Below are 16,649 nucleotides of genomic sequence, written 5' to 3' on the forward strand. Positions count from 1 at the left end.
CCTCCCAGCCCTAGAAATCCACAGGAGTCTCTCTCTGGGCAGGCGACCAGCTAGATCTGGAATCCTGGGTCCCAGGTCGAGGCCAAGATCTCCAGAGCTTTTGGGTCATGACAGCCTGCTCCAGACAGGCCCCCAAGTCATCCCATCCAAAGTGACTCTGCCCCCTCCCCCTAAGGCCACTAGAGGCTGCAGGCAGCGAGGGCTGAAACCATGCAGAGGTACAACAATCCCAAGTCAAGGAAGCTGCAATAGAGAGCAGGTGCGGGGGGGACGGGGGGGACGGGGACGGACCCGCTCTCTTCACCCTGACCTTGAGCTGGCTTCTGAACCTCTAAGGTCCTATGCACACAAGGGTGGCAGTCCCCTCCTCACAGGGTGTGGCGATTCAGAGCCCGTGACACATATTGCCCTTTACTGAATTCCAAGTGCTTCCCCACCTCCAGGGGGTGTCTTCCCCAAAGCAGAGCCTGAGGCAAGGGTTCAAAGACCTCACCTGTGAGGCTGGGAGGGAAGGGGACAGGGCATGGTGGAGCTAAGTGAGGTCAGAATGGGCTGGAGACTCACTTCAGCCTGACCCCTGGGCAGCTCTGGGCTGTGGACTGCACTGCAGAGTTAGGGGTGGCCTTTTGTGGTCTCTGCAAATTGGTCACTGGCTGTGGGCTGCCCTTGGGGAACATGGGGAAGTATAACCTTCTGAGCAAGGTGGCCCCCACTGGGCCAGGGACAATATCCAGAGGACCCACTGTGAACCATTTGCAGTCAGCAATCATAGCACTGGGGACAGCTGGCCATTTTTAAAAAATTGAACAATTCATTAGGATATATTCACACGGTCAGAAATTCCAAAAGTACAAATGGCAACACAGTGAAGCGCCTCCTTCTTACTCCACCCCATCACCTGCTGCCCTCCCCAGAGGGTCCCCTCGGAGACCCTCTGCAGTCTGCAGGCATACTGCTCCGTCCCTGACTTTGTGTGTAGCAGTGCGTCCTGGAAAGTGCTTTATGTATGTCGGGACAGAATCCTTCCCGCCGGGACCTGGAGTGCCGTAGTTGGGAGGCAGCGCACCCCTGGCGGGCAGAGCACAGGGCAGCCGCGTGTCCTAGCCTTTGCTAGTCCAGCGTGGTGGCCGTGAGTATTCCTGTACCCTCGTCAGTGTGCGGGACTGTGAGTTTATCTGCAGGATCCACTTGTACAATCTCTGAGTCCAACAGCATGAACCATGGTGCCTGTGACAAACACCACCAAGTAGCTGTCCGTGGCCGCCTTCCCTCAGAGGCCTCGATGCCAGCCCGGCCTCCGCTGCCACCAGGCTCTGAGCGCCCACCTGCTGCCCCCACTCCCCATGCTTGGCCTTGCCCTGCCTGACCTTGCTCTTTCTTCCACAGTCCCTGGCCTTCTAGCATTCTCTGTGACTATTTACCAGGTGATGGGGCTTGGCTATGGGGTGTCCCCCCAAAGCTCATGTATGAGGCAATGCCAGAAAGCTCGGCGGTGCAATGATTGGGTTATGAAACGTGTGGTCCCAACCAATGGCTTTATCCATGATATGGACTAAGTGGGTGGTAACTGCAGCAGGTGGGGAGTGGCTGGAGGAGATGGGTCACTGGGGACATGCCTTTGGGGGTTATATTTTGTCCCTGGTGAGCAGAGCTCTGCTTCCTGATTACCCTGTCCTGAGCGGCTTTCCTTCTCCACATCCTTCCTTCATGATGTTCTGTCTCACATCTTGCGCCCAGAGCAGAGAGCCGACTATCCACAGACTGAAACCTCTGAGCCCCAAATAAACTTTTCCTCCTCTAAAATTGTTCTTGTCAGTTCTTTTAGTCACAGAGGCAAAAAAAAAAAAAAAAAAAAAGACTAACTACCATGTTCATGACTTAAAGTTGGATTCCCCTTTTAAATTAGAGACTCCCAAGAGTCAGGAATCTTAGTCTATCTGCACACTGATGCCTCCCAAGCTCTGAGAAGAGTGCCTGGCCTACAGTAGATGCTCAATGAATAAGTAAAGGAGTCAATTGGGACGTTCAGATGGTTTCTGACAGGCCAGGCTTCCAACTAGGCAGTGGGACTGGCTGTCTCTCAGCAGCACAGATGGGCAATGTTCCTTGGTGACTGCTGGATTATCAAAAGGAAAGACTGGGTTATTCCTAGAGTCTGGGCACTGACCCCAGGTGCAGGGCTCCGCCCTCCACATTGCTCTCAGAGCTCAGACTTCAAGGCACTGCTCACAGGCTGCCTCCTCTAGGAGTCCCACCACCTCCATTGTCCCTCTCACAGCCCAGTCTGTCCCACATCTGTCACATGCCCCAGAGTAGAAGCAACGTGGGGGTTGGAGCTGAGTCCTGGTCATCTCTGAACATCAATGGCGGATAGAGGCTGGCATCAGGAAAGGCACTAGGAATTTGGCAGGGTAGAAAAACTTTCAACAAAAACTACTGGGTAACACTTGATTCATCACCATGGCCACTGAGCACTTTGATAAAAGCAAAATCTTTTCAAAAAAGATACATGATGTATGGGCTGGGGATGTGGCTCAAGCGGTAGCGCGCTCGCCTGGCATGTGTGGGGCATTGGGTTCGATCCTCAGCACCACATAAAAATAAAATGAAGATGTTGTGTCCACCTAAAACTAGAAAATAAATATATATATATTTTTAAAAAAAGATAGATAATGTATAACTCTATCCTAACAGAATAACTGGAAATGGAGGAGGACGAAGTTTAACTCAGCACTGAAAACATTTCATATAGCAGTAGCAACCAAATGGTAAGGTCTGGCTAGAAGCAGAACATGAAGTGACACAGGAACAGAGGAGAAAGGTGTCCTCAAAACCTGTGACAGTCACCACCTGTAAGTACTCCCGACATGCACAGAGGGCTGTGGACACATAGCTGGCGAGTGCGTGAACACACCTGGAGATGAGAGTCGGGCTTCACATGGAAGAGCTCATCTAACCTGTGCGACAGCCCCGGGGAGAAAGTTCTTTTCCCTGGAGGAGGGTTGCCTGGCCAAAAGTCACACAGTTGCGGGGAGACTCAAGCAACATTTCATGTTTTGCTTTGTCCTTACTCTACCTCCCCAGGAGGCTGTGAGCCCCTTCACAGCAGAGACAGAGGCCTTTCTAGATCCTTCCATGTAGTCAACCATTAGCTCAGGGCCTGGCACACAGCAGATGCTTGGCAATGCAAGAAGCTCAGGAGAGGGAGGAACTGCCCACAGTGAGCCGTCTGGGCTCTGGTCTCTCAAGAAGACCCTGATGGGGGGTTGCAGGAGCGGGTGGAACAGGCAAGGGATGAGGCCAGTGGATTCCCAGAGGTCTCCAGGGCATGACCCAAGTGCTAATCCACTCACTTGTTTATCCAGCTGTCATCTAAGGAGGAGTTGCTACGGGCCAGAGCCAAGCTCGCTTCTGGCTTTCTGTGAGGACTTGGTTGGTGGAGGTCCCAGGCCAGGCCCACGGGATCCTGGCCCAGTGCCCTGGAGCACACTGGGCTGAGCCCTGTGAACAGAGGCCCTGAGGTAAGAGGTGGCCTATTGTCTGTCCTCTGCTGTCTGTGCTCCACTGTGGCAGAGCCCCTGGAGTGGGGAAGGGAGGAAGGAGGGGACCCCACTCACAGGGTCCGTGCTCCCTCTGGCTTGGCCTCCAGGGCACCGTGGCCTGAGGATTATGCCCTCAGCCCTCCCCGCATGGGACTCTTTCTGGGAAACAACTTGTAACCAAGGAGGAGGTCACAGAGTGGCCTCTTCCTGCAGACACAACAGGGCGGCCCCCCTGCACACGTGCACAGATGGAAAGCAGGTCTACACCCACCACCCGGTGGATGCTGAGGTGAACACTGCAACCTCCGCCGTGTGCACGAGCGTGGGCACACGCACCACAAACCTGTGTTCTTGTGGACTCATGTCAAGCACAGCCCTGTGTTCAGAGAGCACTCAGGCACATGTGTCCCTCGTGGCACCAACCAGCACAAACCAAGGCCAGAGCAGAACAGGTGTGCACCAGAGACGCTGTGCACACGCAGGAAGGGAGGGTTGGCAGGCACCCGGAGGTGCACCAGGCATCCGAACTGCACGGGGTAACTCACACCGGCGAGGACACAAACGCACACCTCACGTGCACACAAGAGATGGGCAAAGCAAGGGCACAAGGGACTGAAACCCTGCGCCTATTCACAGTTTATCAATCCCTCAGCCAAAAGTCTTCCACGCCACACGTATTTTAAAACGTAAAGAAAAAACTGTAGGAAGAAACAACAGCCTAAGAATTGCCACAAAACGTCAGGAGAACATCCTCTTACCACTGACTGGAATAAATTAATTTTCCCCATTTCATATTCTAATTATAATTCCTTTTCCCATTGCCATCTTCAGTCCTCATTACAGCTGGAAGATTGTTCTGCAAAAGCCAGGCCTTCATCTTCTCTTCCCAAGAGTTTTGTCATGGAAATGAGTTTTGGAATCTGAAAGAACCCACATTTTTGCAAATATCGAATGTGTGGGGATAACCCTTTCATGACGGTCACCAAGGATGCGGCTCACAGAGACTTCCAAAACATCTGTCTCCGCCACATTGTGTGGCTCCCCTCAGCGAGAGGGGCTCCGGGCCCCTATTCCAACAGTCACCCTCCAACTTAAGCACCATGTTCTCCCTGCCCCCAAGAATTTGTTGTTGTTGTTTTTGTTTTGTTTTGATCTTAAAGGAAACTTAACAAATACATGGCCTAAGTGAAGAGTGAGGAGCCCTCATCTTAGAGTCAGATCCCAGCTCCCTCTGTTCTCCGTCTGGCTAGTTCCTTAGTGGCTCCAGGCCTCCATTTCCCTGTTCTTCTCACGCACAGAGCCACTGATTCAAGATGGATTTAAACTGAGTATCTATGGGATGGACACACGGTAAGTGGTGGGATGAAAGGGATAAATGAGAGGGTGGACAGGTTGATAAATACGTGGATGATGGATGGATGGATGGATGGATGGATGATGGATGGTATAAATCAGCACTGTCCAACAGAAATGTAATGCAAGTCATAAATGTAAGCTATGTGAAATTTGAAGTCTTTTAGTATTTATAGTTTTAAAAGGAAATATAAACAAATGAAATATTTTTAATGATGTATTCTATTCATCCAACATATTTACAATATTATGATTTCAACATGTAATCAACATCAGCTACTAATTATGAATGGGATAGTTTATGAATGGGATGAAGGATTGGATGGATGGATGGATGGATGGATGGATGGATGAGTAGATAGAGGGCTGGATTAGATGGTTGGGATGAGAGGAAGGAATAGATGAATGGATGGATGACAGGAAGGCTGAATGAGTGTGAAGTGATGTGTACAGGAAGACGACTGGGATGGTGGATGAGATCAACAAGTGAATGGCTGGGCTGGGCATTTGGATGCATGGGGGGAGATGCCCGGATGGGCAGGTGACTGGGTAGATAGAGCGGGATGAATGAATGAGTGGGATGGTGGGCAGATAAGTGGGTCTGGTATTTTCTCTTACTCTATTTACACTTTCCCTGGAAAAGGTCATGGCTTTTCAGGGTTGCCACATGTCACCAACCATTAAATCTTCATCTTTAGGCAAGTTATTTCCAAATTTCAATGTGCAATTTTCCCCCAGACATTCCCCCATTTGGCTTATGAGCACCTCAAATTTAACACATCCCACCCTGAATTCCTGACCCGTGCACGGACTTGCTTCTTCTCCTGCACTCCGTCGTCCTAACAGAAGGTGAGACCTCCACCGGGTCACATGTCAGGACACCCACACAACTCTGGACTCCTTTCCTCCTACATCCCCAGATCCAATCACCTGCAAAAGCTTTCTGCTCAGCTCCCCCACCACCCCGCCCTCACCCCGACTATGGCCCGTGGTCTTTGGGAAGTTGCCTCACTCCTCAGATCCAAACCCCACCTGGGACTGTGCAGTCACTTAGCCTTGTATCCAGGACCCTCCAAGGCAACCAGTCCTGAGCCTCAGCTCCCAGAGTCCTCAGTGTTGCCCTTTCCCTGGCCCACTGTCCTTCACCAGCCCAGAACACTCTCCCCCATTTCTCTACTCACTGAAATCCAACTCTTCCGAGGTTCTTTTTTTTTTTTTTTTTTTTCCTGGCAAAGCATTCTACCTCACAGTCTTGCTTTTATAAATCAGATTCTTGGGTCCATCTAAGATCAGCTTTGGACTTAATCCACTTCTGCGTGGTGTGACCGACCACATCACATGTGGACTCCCGAGTCTGAGCTTTGGTTCCACCACGTCCTGGCTGTGTGACCTTCTTGCCTCAGTTTCCTCACCTATGAGACAGTGACGATGGCAGGCGCTCTTCCTAACTCCTGAGTTCTCAGTCTCTGTTTTCAGACATCTGACATGAGTTAATGTCTGTAACAACGTCTCACAGAATTAACTATTTTGACAAGTGCTGAGTGTTATCTATTTTATTTATTATTTGCTAAACTCATGTCCCCTTACAGCCCCCATCCCCTCCATCTGACAGGCAACCTTGTCTCCCACATCACTGAGAAACCCAGGCCACCGGCCGTCCCCCTCCGCCCCTCAGCCTTCCCCAGCAATTAGCCTCACACCCTGCCTGACATCCTTTTCCTTAGTTTGAAAGGTGCAATGTCTCCCTCCGGTTGGAGGTCAGCCCCTCTGCCTTGACCTCCTCGGACTCGTCCTCCTTCTGGCCTGGGCCTAAGATCTAACTTGAACGTGCTGAGGCACAGTGAGACCAGCCGGTGCTTTTGTCGGATCTTGTACAAGGACCCCTATGTGCCAAGGAGCAGGTTCACAAATACCGGGCATTTATAATAAGTGAATCTGCCCCCCCAGGAATCCAAAACTTTGAGTAAATAACCACAAGGCACTGAAAAGAGAGAGAAGCAAAGGGATTAGGAGGCCACAGAGTGGACAACAGCCATCCGTCGAGTGGTATCTATTGGGTGCTGGGCCAGGTGTTGCAATAGATGCCAGGTGCACCATGGAGTTTGGGACATAGCCCTGCCTTCACGAAGAGCCCAGTCCTGCAGCGACGCCGACAGTCCCCAGCTTTCTGCCTGTTTTCTAAATCTGCAGAAGAAGATGGGCCATTCTTTGTCCACTGTCCTAAGCGACAAGCAAATGATCCCCAAACCAGGTTAAGGTCCATTTTGGCCAGCAGGAACAGCTTTCAATCACGCAACCTCTGAAAATCTAGAGATCTTCAATAGTCCCACTCCAATAGCCACAGGTGCTCAGCTGGGGACAGCCAGCCCCAGAGCCTCTGGCTTCTGGATGTCCCATCTCAGGGCTCAGGCTTCCAAGACCCTGCAAAGACCAGCTCGTGCTTGATTTAGAAAGACATGCTGTGTGACCTACAGCAACGAATTCAGCTTCTTGATTCCGACCCTAAACATGGCCTCATCTGACAGTCGTGACAGCAGCCAAGATGGGCTAGCACAGCAGACGGTGACTTGGAGGCTCCATGACCTAGGACGTACAGAGAGTGGACAGCAAAGAGCAGGGACTATGACCTCAAAGGCTGCTGTGAGATGGGTCAGTGAGCACCTACTGTATACCAGCCCTTATCCCGGAGCTGTGCCCTGTCATCTTGTTGAAACCCCAAGGCTACCACGACCAGCCCCACAGTAGAGATGAGCAAGGCGAGACTCAGGGTGGTTCTGAGCTGCCGAAAGCTAGTCAGTCCTTCTGAACTTGGCCTTGACCCCAGGTACCAAAGCAACAGTTGTTCTGAAGAATCTGCTGCTCCTCCCCTCTGCACAGAGACCTAGATCAAAGACCAACGATGCACAGCCCTCAGCCCAGCGGGTCATAGACACAGAGAGATGCACCTCACAGAGATCTAAAGAGGAAACAATCAAAGCAGCGGGCCCTGCTCCTGCCGGCCCCTTGTGGGCCGTGAGAACACTCCCTCTGCACAGATAAAGCGCGGCTCAAAAGACAGAGGCAGTGAATGTGGCAGCTGCAGCGTGGGCCCCGCTGAGAGTGCGGTTTCACGTGAAAGTCTCATGTGAGATACACATCAGGACCAGGGAGCCGCTGGGGGCGGGCGGGGCGAGAGGTTGCGGGATGAAGAGGACCAGAGTAAGGCACAGGCCTGGGACGCCTCAGGCTCAAACAGACCAGCCCCACGTGCCCAGCTCCAGGCCCACCACCACCGGCCAAGTGCAAGAGCACCCGGGTCACAAGCTCAGCCCGGGGCCAGGCTGCCAGGTTCAAATCCTGGGCTTGTTGCTTTCATCCTCTGGAATTATTTTTTTAACTAAGTGACAGGAAAATGGGTATGACAGCCTATGGGAACAATTTCTTATTTTATTATTTAATCCTCACAACAAGCCTGTCAAGTTGCTAGAACTCTCTCTCTCTTCTGTGGATGAAGAAACTGAGGGGCTTCCCATAAGTCCCTGAGGTCTTAAGCCTGGGCCCTCTGCCCACACTATGAGAAGGTTTGAAATTCAGTGAAGGTAAGAACGTCCAACTGAGGGTTTCTTGTATCCCATGCCGAAGGCTTTCATGCTTTGTTTCCAAAATATCAAATATAATTTTCTCTCCAATAATGTCTTTTCTCCTGATGAATGTTTTTGCTGTGCTGAGCATAATGCTGGCATAAGTCTGTCCACTTGGAAATCTAGCACCTAGCACTATGGCTGAGGCTCAGAGAGGTTAAGGAATCTGCCCAGGACCACACAGACAAGCCATGCCCAGGCTGTCTGAGGTCCAGGATGCTGGCCCCCAAAAGCCCACACTGGATTCCCACCCTGGCTACATACAGGCTGTATGACTCAGAGCAGTGACCTCCCCACCCTTGGGCCTGGAGCCTTATCCACCCACAGGGCCTGCCAGAGGGGCTAGGAATGTGCCTTGTGAGCAAGCCCAGTGCTGTGGGCCGCTGCAGGACCCTTGACCCCACTGCTGACAGGAGCTGATGTCACTTGTTTCTAGTCAATAAAAGACATCAAGAAGTAATGCAAAAATAGACACGATCACCACAACTAACGGGGACAAATGCACCAGGCTCCTGGCCTCTCTGGAAGGCAGTGGTCACCACGCCCACTCCACAGAAGAGAGTCAACGTCCTTGCCTGGCTCTGGCTGTGCTCCTCTAGACCTGTGCTGTCCAGAATGGTGGGCACCAGTCACGTGGCCACTGAGCTCTTGAAACAGGGCCCGTCCACGCTAAGACATGCGTCAGTGTACAGGGCCCAGAGGAGCTCCGACTCAGAGCAACAGAAAGGCGCTAAACACGCCAACGTTGCTCTTCCGCTCGCTGTTGAAGTGGCCCTGCAGGTGCCCTGTGTTAACCAAAAGGTGTTACTAAGGCTATTTCTTGTGTTTCTTTTTATGGTTCTTTGGCTGCAGGCTGAGGAAATGGATAAGCACATGTGGTTTGCATTCTATTTCTATTGGACGGTGATGGTCTAGATGTGGCCCCAGCCACTGTCCATTCCAGATCCAACCACAGACACAGAAGAGCCAACATCAGCAACAGCCAAGTCCAGTCCTCTGCGTGCCTGCGGGGAAAATGAGGCCCAAGGAAGGAGAAGGACTTGTTGAAGGCCGCAGTCTGGTAAAGAGGAATTCATTCATTCATTCAGTGAATGTTGACTGACATCCACTGCACTCTCAGTGATGGGGTAGAGCAGGGAACAAAATAGGGGCCACCTCCCAGTCCAGGGCTCTTCCCTGCTGCCAGCTTGCAGGCCAGCATGAGTGTACCTGGGGCTTGGAAGTCACCCGGGGCCAGGGCAGTGGGACTCAGCACCAGGTGGTTCAACCAGAGCTCTGAGCCTGCGGGTGGAGCTCCGGCTCCAACCCAGAACAGATCCACTCCCAAGGCCACCAGGGAGTCCCACCACAGGGCACTGGCCAGCCGCAGCCGCCAATAGGGCCCCTGGGCAGGGCTTCCCAGTGGTCACAGCCTGGTGGCCTGGCAGGCCTGTGCTCCTTTCCTGGTGCTGCCACTGGTAACACACATCGACTGCATTACGGCAGATTTATGGCGAAAATTATCCTCTCTCTCAGCTCCATTTAAAGCCATTTGGAGCTAGCTCCCATCCCCGATTATAAATCTAATTGCACATTCCAAACAGACAAGCGCTCATTAAGCTTTAATTATGCACATGTTGTTTTCAACAAACATTTTCATTTGGCCGCTGCGAGGGGAATGGATCCAAGGGGGCTGCAGGCCGTGCTGGCGGAGCGGGGCTGCGAGGCCGGCAGGGCTTCTGCCCTGAAGAAGCCGCCACGGGGCAGGGCCAGGACCAGTCAGACTGGGTTCGTGACCCTGCGGCCTTCCGCCTGGCTTCTGATCCCAACATGGGTGATCTCAGCGGGTCCCCTGGCCTCGTCTACATGGGCAGCAACAGCCTTGCTGGAGCTGGGGAGGAAGGATGGTGGGTTCCACAGACCTGCTCCCACTCACGCCCCACACGACAGCCAGCACCCCATGCTCCAGCACCATCTCCCTGCCCTACTCATCCACCTACTGAACCCACAATTATTCACTGAGCATCAGCTGGGCCCGTGAGGGGCAGAGGGGCCAGGACGCACAAGGCCTCCATGTGGGTCTGCCCAGGCCACTCTGCCAAGCCCCATCTCTCCCACCAGGGAGGAGTCCAAAGTCCTCGCTGTGGCCTTCAAGGCATTTGAGAATCTGCCCCCTGCTGGGGGCTCCCTCCCTCCCATGCACGTTCCCACTCCTGCCCTTCCAAGACGGCTCGAGCGTCCCACCTGCGCCACGTCACAGCCAGGGCAGCCCCTGCGAGGCCAGATCTCCTCTGAAACTCCTTTCCCCTCCCTTTCCATGCAGCTAATGCCCACTCAACTCTCATGCTGACCCCCTCCGGGAAGCCATTGGTGATGGCTATGCCAGGACAGACTGGCTGCCCCCATCCTGGGGACACTCACTAGGACATTGACAGAACCAAACTGCCATAACAGACAGATTGCCCCGAGTATGTCTCCTAGGACCAGCTTGTCCTGAGGTCCCAAGGATGAAAGGACGGTCCTGAACCTGTTTCCTCATTTGCACCCAGAGGGACTGACTGCAGTCCCCTGAGTTTCCATTTTGTGCTTCACCCGGGAGCCGGGCCTCCTGCTTCCCACCTGGAGAATGGGAGGAGCCTTCCCTACCCCAGAGCCCACGGAGATCACCAAGGCAGGCAGAATGTGCAGAGATGGGGGGGGGGAACCCCAAGGCCACTCTTCTAAAAGCTCTGGAAACACAGCATATGAAATAAACATGTGTTTTAAAATGGAAATCAGAATCCTCTCAGCAACAGATGGTTACCTGTTGTTTTAGGGCAGGTTCCCCAGAGACAGACTGTGAGGGCAAAATTTAGAGGCAGAAGCTTATTGGGGACCACCACAGGCAATACCTGGGGAGAGCCTCAGCTGTGGGCACCAGCAGGTTACCAGCTGGCAGAACAAGTGTTGAGGCCCGAGGAAGAGCTGGCGCCGTGCCACGGCACCCACTCAGCTATGATGGATTATTCAGGGTAATGAACTTGTGCAACCTGGATGGACACAGACCTTGCTGCATGCCAGGCACTCTGCATTGATTGAGAAGATGCATTCAGGTAAGCCGTGCAGCCCTGTGGGGGAAGTTGTCGTTGCTAAGGCTCCCATTTCACAGATGGGGAAACGGAGGTCGAACGGCGAGGGTAAGCAGCTCACCCAAGGCCACACAGCTGGTAAGTGGCAGAATTGGGATGCAGAACCCAGGAAGTCCAACTGCAGAGCTCCTGCCCCAGGACAGGGCTAAGCCCTTTCTGTAGTCCTGCCTGGTTCCTTCCCACGTGAGGAGCTGTCCAACTCCCGGCCGCTTCCCCAGAGGCTGCGGTCAGTGGTCTAGAGCCCTGGATTGCCCAGAGCTAATGATATTTATGCCTAACAATGATCTATCTTCCAAGCAGTTGGGAACAAGTCCCAAAACTGATTCTTGCCAAAGACAATTAACTAAAAGCCTCCTGAGCATAAGTCGAGTGGGGCAGTGGCACGGGGCGGGGAGAGCGCGAGGGAGACAATGAATAGCAGGTGACCTGGCGGATATTTTCTCCCCAGCACTACAAACAAGACCTCAGTCACGCACAAAGGGCTTGCATTGTTAGAAGGGAAATATGTCAACGACAGTGTTGGATCCTGGGGCGGTTTAAAAAGAGAAGAAAAGGGGGGAAAAGTCTTTTGAAATTGTAATTTGACCTAGAAAGGTTTTTCTAGGTCACCCAAACTTGGCACTTCTGCCTCTAACCCCAAAACCTAACACAGACAAAGTGCCCGGCTCACTTCCTTCTGTGAGTATCAGATAACACAGGAAACGGCATTTGTAAACACTGCTGATACATTTCTAAGTGCCACATTAAAATCAGCCTTTGGAGCAGCAGCGGAGGGAACACTGGCACCACGCCACCCTGGAAGCAACCCTGGGTTCAAGTTCAGACTCTGCGCTCAGCTTCTGTGTGGCCATGTGCCAAAAAGGCCAGTCCCCCTGCCCTGTCACCCCAGGTACTCTCCCAGGCTCAGAGCCACCTATCTCTGGTTTTGACCTCTGAGCCTTTATGCCCAAGATCTGGGTTGTGTCTTGGAGACCCAGTGTAGGGGTGGTCTCTGTTCTAATGGGTCTTTTCTCCCCCAGAAAACAGCAGATTGCATTCTGAGTCACAGCACGTGCCAATGAGTTATTGTAATTCACCTTCATTATAGAGCCACCCGGTTTAAGGTAAATCACGCAGGGTCAAGGCTGGCCAGGCTTCAGGGACTTTCCACTGGGGAAACAGAAGCCAGGACTAGTAGATGGCCCATGGTTATTGACAACCACAGGTCAGGAGTTACAACCATCGCCCTGTTGGGTCCCCTAAGCCTATGCCTCCAGGAGAAGCAGGTGGGGCCCGGTTACTGCCAAAGCTCAAGGACGTGGAGAGCATCCCCATTCTCCCCGGTCCTGGACCTGAACACCATGACGTCCCCAGCCAGGAGTCAGGCTCTGAGGGGGACCTGGAAACACAGGACAAGTTCCCAGGGAAACTCGGAGTCCAGAGGGGTACAGGCGCTGGCATGAAGACAGGGTGACCCAGCATGAGGAGGAGATAGGCCAGTGACAGCAGGTGCCACCCAGCTGTTCAGCAGAGGGGTGGAGGGCGCCAAGGCCAGGCAGCCGGGAGGTGCGAATCCTGGCATGCGTGCTGGGGAAGAGGAGCATCTCCAAGTCCCCAAGGAGAGGGACAGTGAGGAAGGGGAAGGAGGAACCAACAGGCCCTAAAAACCCCCTAGGTGACAATTTAAAGCCACATTCCAAGAGTGAAATGGAAGAGGTGCCTGGTTTGGCCAGAAGGTAAAACGTTCTCTGAAGCAACAATGAGATCAATGACGTGGTGACATAAAACGAGAACTCCGAATCACCGAAACAAGATCAGACCCAACGAGGGGATGGAGCTACCATCAGTCCCCACTAGCCATGGACACAAATGGCACAACGAACTTCACATGTGGCATTTCATTCTGTCTTTACAACAACCCTGGGAAGGAGCAAGTAGCACCCCATTTCATGTGCTCACAGGTCACACAGCTAAAAAGTGGCAAGGCCAGCCACATAACAACGGCTCTATTTTATCTCTCCTTTAAGAAAGAAAGAGACAAAGACCAATTATTACTAAACAGACTGAGGACAACAGGGTTATCCTATCTAGGACCATTGCCCTAGACTGGTGACAAGACACCCACCAAATCACACTCCAACCGGATTAAGGAGGTAAGTGTAAAAAAATCAAGTTAGAGGGAAACAATCAGAAAACAGAAGAGAATGTTTATCAGATCTGTGGAGGCAGGATAACTTCCTCAGCCCTTGAAGCAATTGTGGAGGAAGAGAGATTGACAGATTCAAATATATATGCATTAATATCTTCTGTGGAAGGAAACATAATAAAACCAAAATGAAAAGGACATCAGACTAAGAAAATATCAGCACCGACTATAAGACAGCTAATATATACGATGTAGAAATGGCTCTGTCAAATTAAACAGAAAGCAAGATGCCCAGACAAGAAGACACAAGATTCAAACAGAAAAGTCACACGAGAAGCAATATCCCGAGAAATGAATTCATGGGGGGGGGGGGGGTGTACACTTGCTTCAATGGCAAATGGAGAAATGCACACGCAATAAGCCCATTACGAAACTAGGATGCTTCACCCCACTTCCAATATGGAAGCCAGCTTCCAGCTTACAGGAAAGCAAGATGGTGGCCACTGCTGGGCAAAGAGCCAGCCAGGAGCAGGGGAGACAGGATCCATGCCACTGCCTGCTGCGGAGAGGTCCCTGCCTTACCACACCGCCTTTTTGTCTCAAGTCCACCCAGTCTTGTTGAAAAGAGCATTCTGCTCTTGGTGCTGGGGATAGAACCCAGGACGTGAGACGTGGTCTTTACCTCCTGAAGCCTGTGGCCTTGCAGGGGACAGGAGCAGGAATTGGAACCTGGGTGAGTGACAAGTACATGCTGGGACTGTGAAAAGGGCCATGTATAAATGACTTCCCAGGGGAGGTGTCTTCTAGGCTGCCCTCCCTGCAGGATGAGCAGAATTAGCTGAGTGAGGGGACATGGCCCAGGCGGAAGGGAGAGTCAGGGGAATAGCATTGAAGGCCTGGGAGTGGGAAGACAAGGCCCGTGTGTTGAGTGGGGAGGTGGGGAGAGGCAAGACACGAGGCCAACAGGGCCACACGGGAGGCGGAGGCCTGGAACCTGAGCTGGAGTGTGGACGGTGGCTTCTGGACGGCGGGTGGAGAACGGTTTGGATGAGACCAGAGCCAGGCAGAGGCGGCTGTTAGGATCAGGGAGCAGAACCAGGAAACAGGATTCCAGGCAGAGGGTGGGCAGAAAAGACACCCTAGGCAAAGCAATGAGGAACAAAACAGCAGGGCAGCAACTCAAAATCAGGAATTTTTGAGGTGAAAAGCAGGTTTGGAGCCAGAGTAAAACCACAGCAGCCCCAGGGTGTTTTGCAGAATCTGGCACCTCTCGGAGATGAATGAACATTGCCAAGAGCAAGGGATCACCCAGGAGTCAGAAAGGGGGGTGACTCACACAGGTCACAAACCCTAATTTCCTCTCCTTGGTCGCACACTTCCTTCTGATTTCTTTTTCTGATGATTCATAAGAAAAAGTCTCTCCTCTTGTAAATTCATAGCAGAAACGTATCAGGACCCAGCCTCCCCTCGCCCCAGGTTTTAACCTCTGTCCCTGGGCCAGCAGAACCCAACTTAACCCCAGTTGACTGAGAGGACGTGTGCTGCAGAGAAATCCACCAGGAGGGAGCAAGAGGCTGCAGGCCCTGGGCGGCCAGGGCTCCAGGAGGGACTTCAGGTGCAGCTCGCCTCAGCCAGAAGCCAGGCTGTTGTGGAATTCAGAAACTTGTGGATTTTTAAAAAGCAATGATGTATAGACTCTGCAGGTGACCTGGTAGCTTCAGTGGGGTCTGGGGCAATCAAATACATTCATCCTACAAGGGAAGGGTCTCACGAACATTCACACGGGGACACAAAGAGCCATGCAGCAGGTCAGGTCAGGCTTTGGGCCAAATGAGTTAACAGTGTGTTTACAAAACAGCTTTCGGTTGTGGAGCTCTCTAGATTTTGGATTCAGGAATGTTGTTCTTCTTTTATTTTTCTTGTGTGTGTGCGCGTGTGCACGCACATGTGCACCTGTGTACTGTTGGGTCTCATGCAAGCTAGGTCAGAGAAGAGAGTTTTGAGTTGAGATGGTCTAAATGTGCTAGTCCCTCCCTGGGAGACCACCCCTCCAGATGCCTCTATAGATGAAGAAACAGGCTCAGAGAGGTAAAGGAAACTGCCCAGGATGTCACAGCTCTAAGTGGCTGACCCTAGGAGGCGAACACACATCTGACATCTTTCCCCACCCCCTCAGGGATTCCTGGGGAGGCCGAGACACCAGGCAGGGTGCTCAGCATGACAGGGAACATGGGGGCACTGCAGTGGGTCAAGAGCGGGTGTAACCAGCATGGTGCCATTCAGGTGCCTGCAGGACCGCCCTCCCCACAGGCAGGACGTCTGTCTCCCGAGGCAGGTCCAGGAGCACCCAGGCATCCTCGGCAATCCTGGGCTCCGCACGTCCCCTGCACCCATCCTTCCTTCTTCTGCAAGTGTTGACTGGGTGCCCAGTATGTGCCTGGCCCCACCCGCAGGGCTGGGACACAGAGGGTCCAGGCAGACGTGGTTCTTGTCCCCAGGGCTCAGGGTCCACTGCAGCAGGCAGGCACTGAACACACAAATACAGAGTGGCTACGATCTGTGATGAATGCTCTCTAGAGGTGAGCACCCAAGGGAAGCCAGGTGCCTCGGGCAGTGAGAGGGGCAGGGGGGCACTTCAGGCACAAGGTGGGGAGCAGCAAATGCAAAGACCCTGAGGCCACATGGGAGAGGAACAGGCTGGAGCTCAGTAGGCAGAGGCTCAGGGTCGAGGATGAGAGGAAAGGTCCCTAGATCATGCTAAGGCCCTTGGATTTTATCCCAGGGGAAAGCCCTCGGAGGGACTTCGCAGGGGCGTCATGTGCTCTGGTTTATATTTTGAAAGACGCTTCAGGCAGCCACATGGAGGAAGGAGGCCATGAGACTCCCTCTTAGTCTCTGTTTT

At 52.8% G+C, this 16,649-nt stretch overlaps 1 protein-coding gene across 3 annotated transcripts in view; it reads right to left on the reverse strand.

Annotated features, from left to right (window-relative positions):
* The window catches only part of TOX2 (TOX high mobility group box family member 2), a 127,942-nt gene that overhangs the window by 80,234 nt on the left and 31,059 nt on the right, over positions 1 to 16,649 (reverse strand). The gene's annotated exons all lie outside the window — the stretch shown is intronic.

The sequence above is a fragment of the Spermophilus citellus genome (assembly GCF_964194105.1).
Source record: "Spermophilus citellus genome assembly, chromosome: 4".
NCBI classification, from domain to species: domain Eukaryota; kingdom Metazoa; phylum Chordata; class Mammalia; order Rodentia; family Sciuridae; genus Spermophilus; species Spermophilus citellus.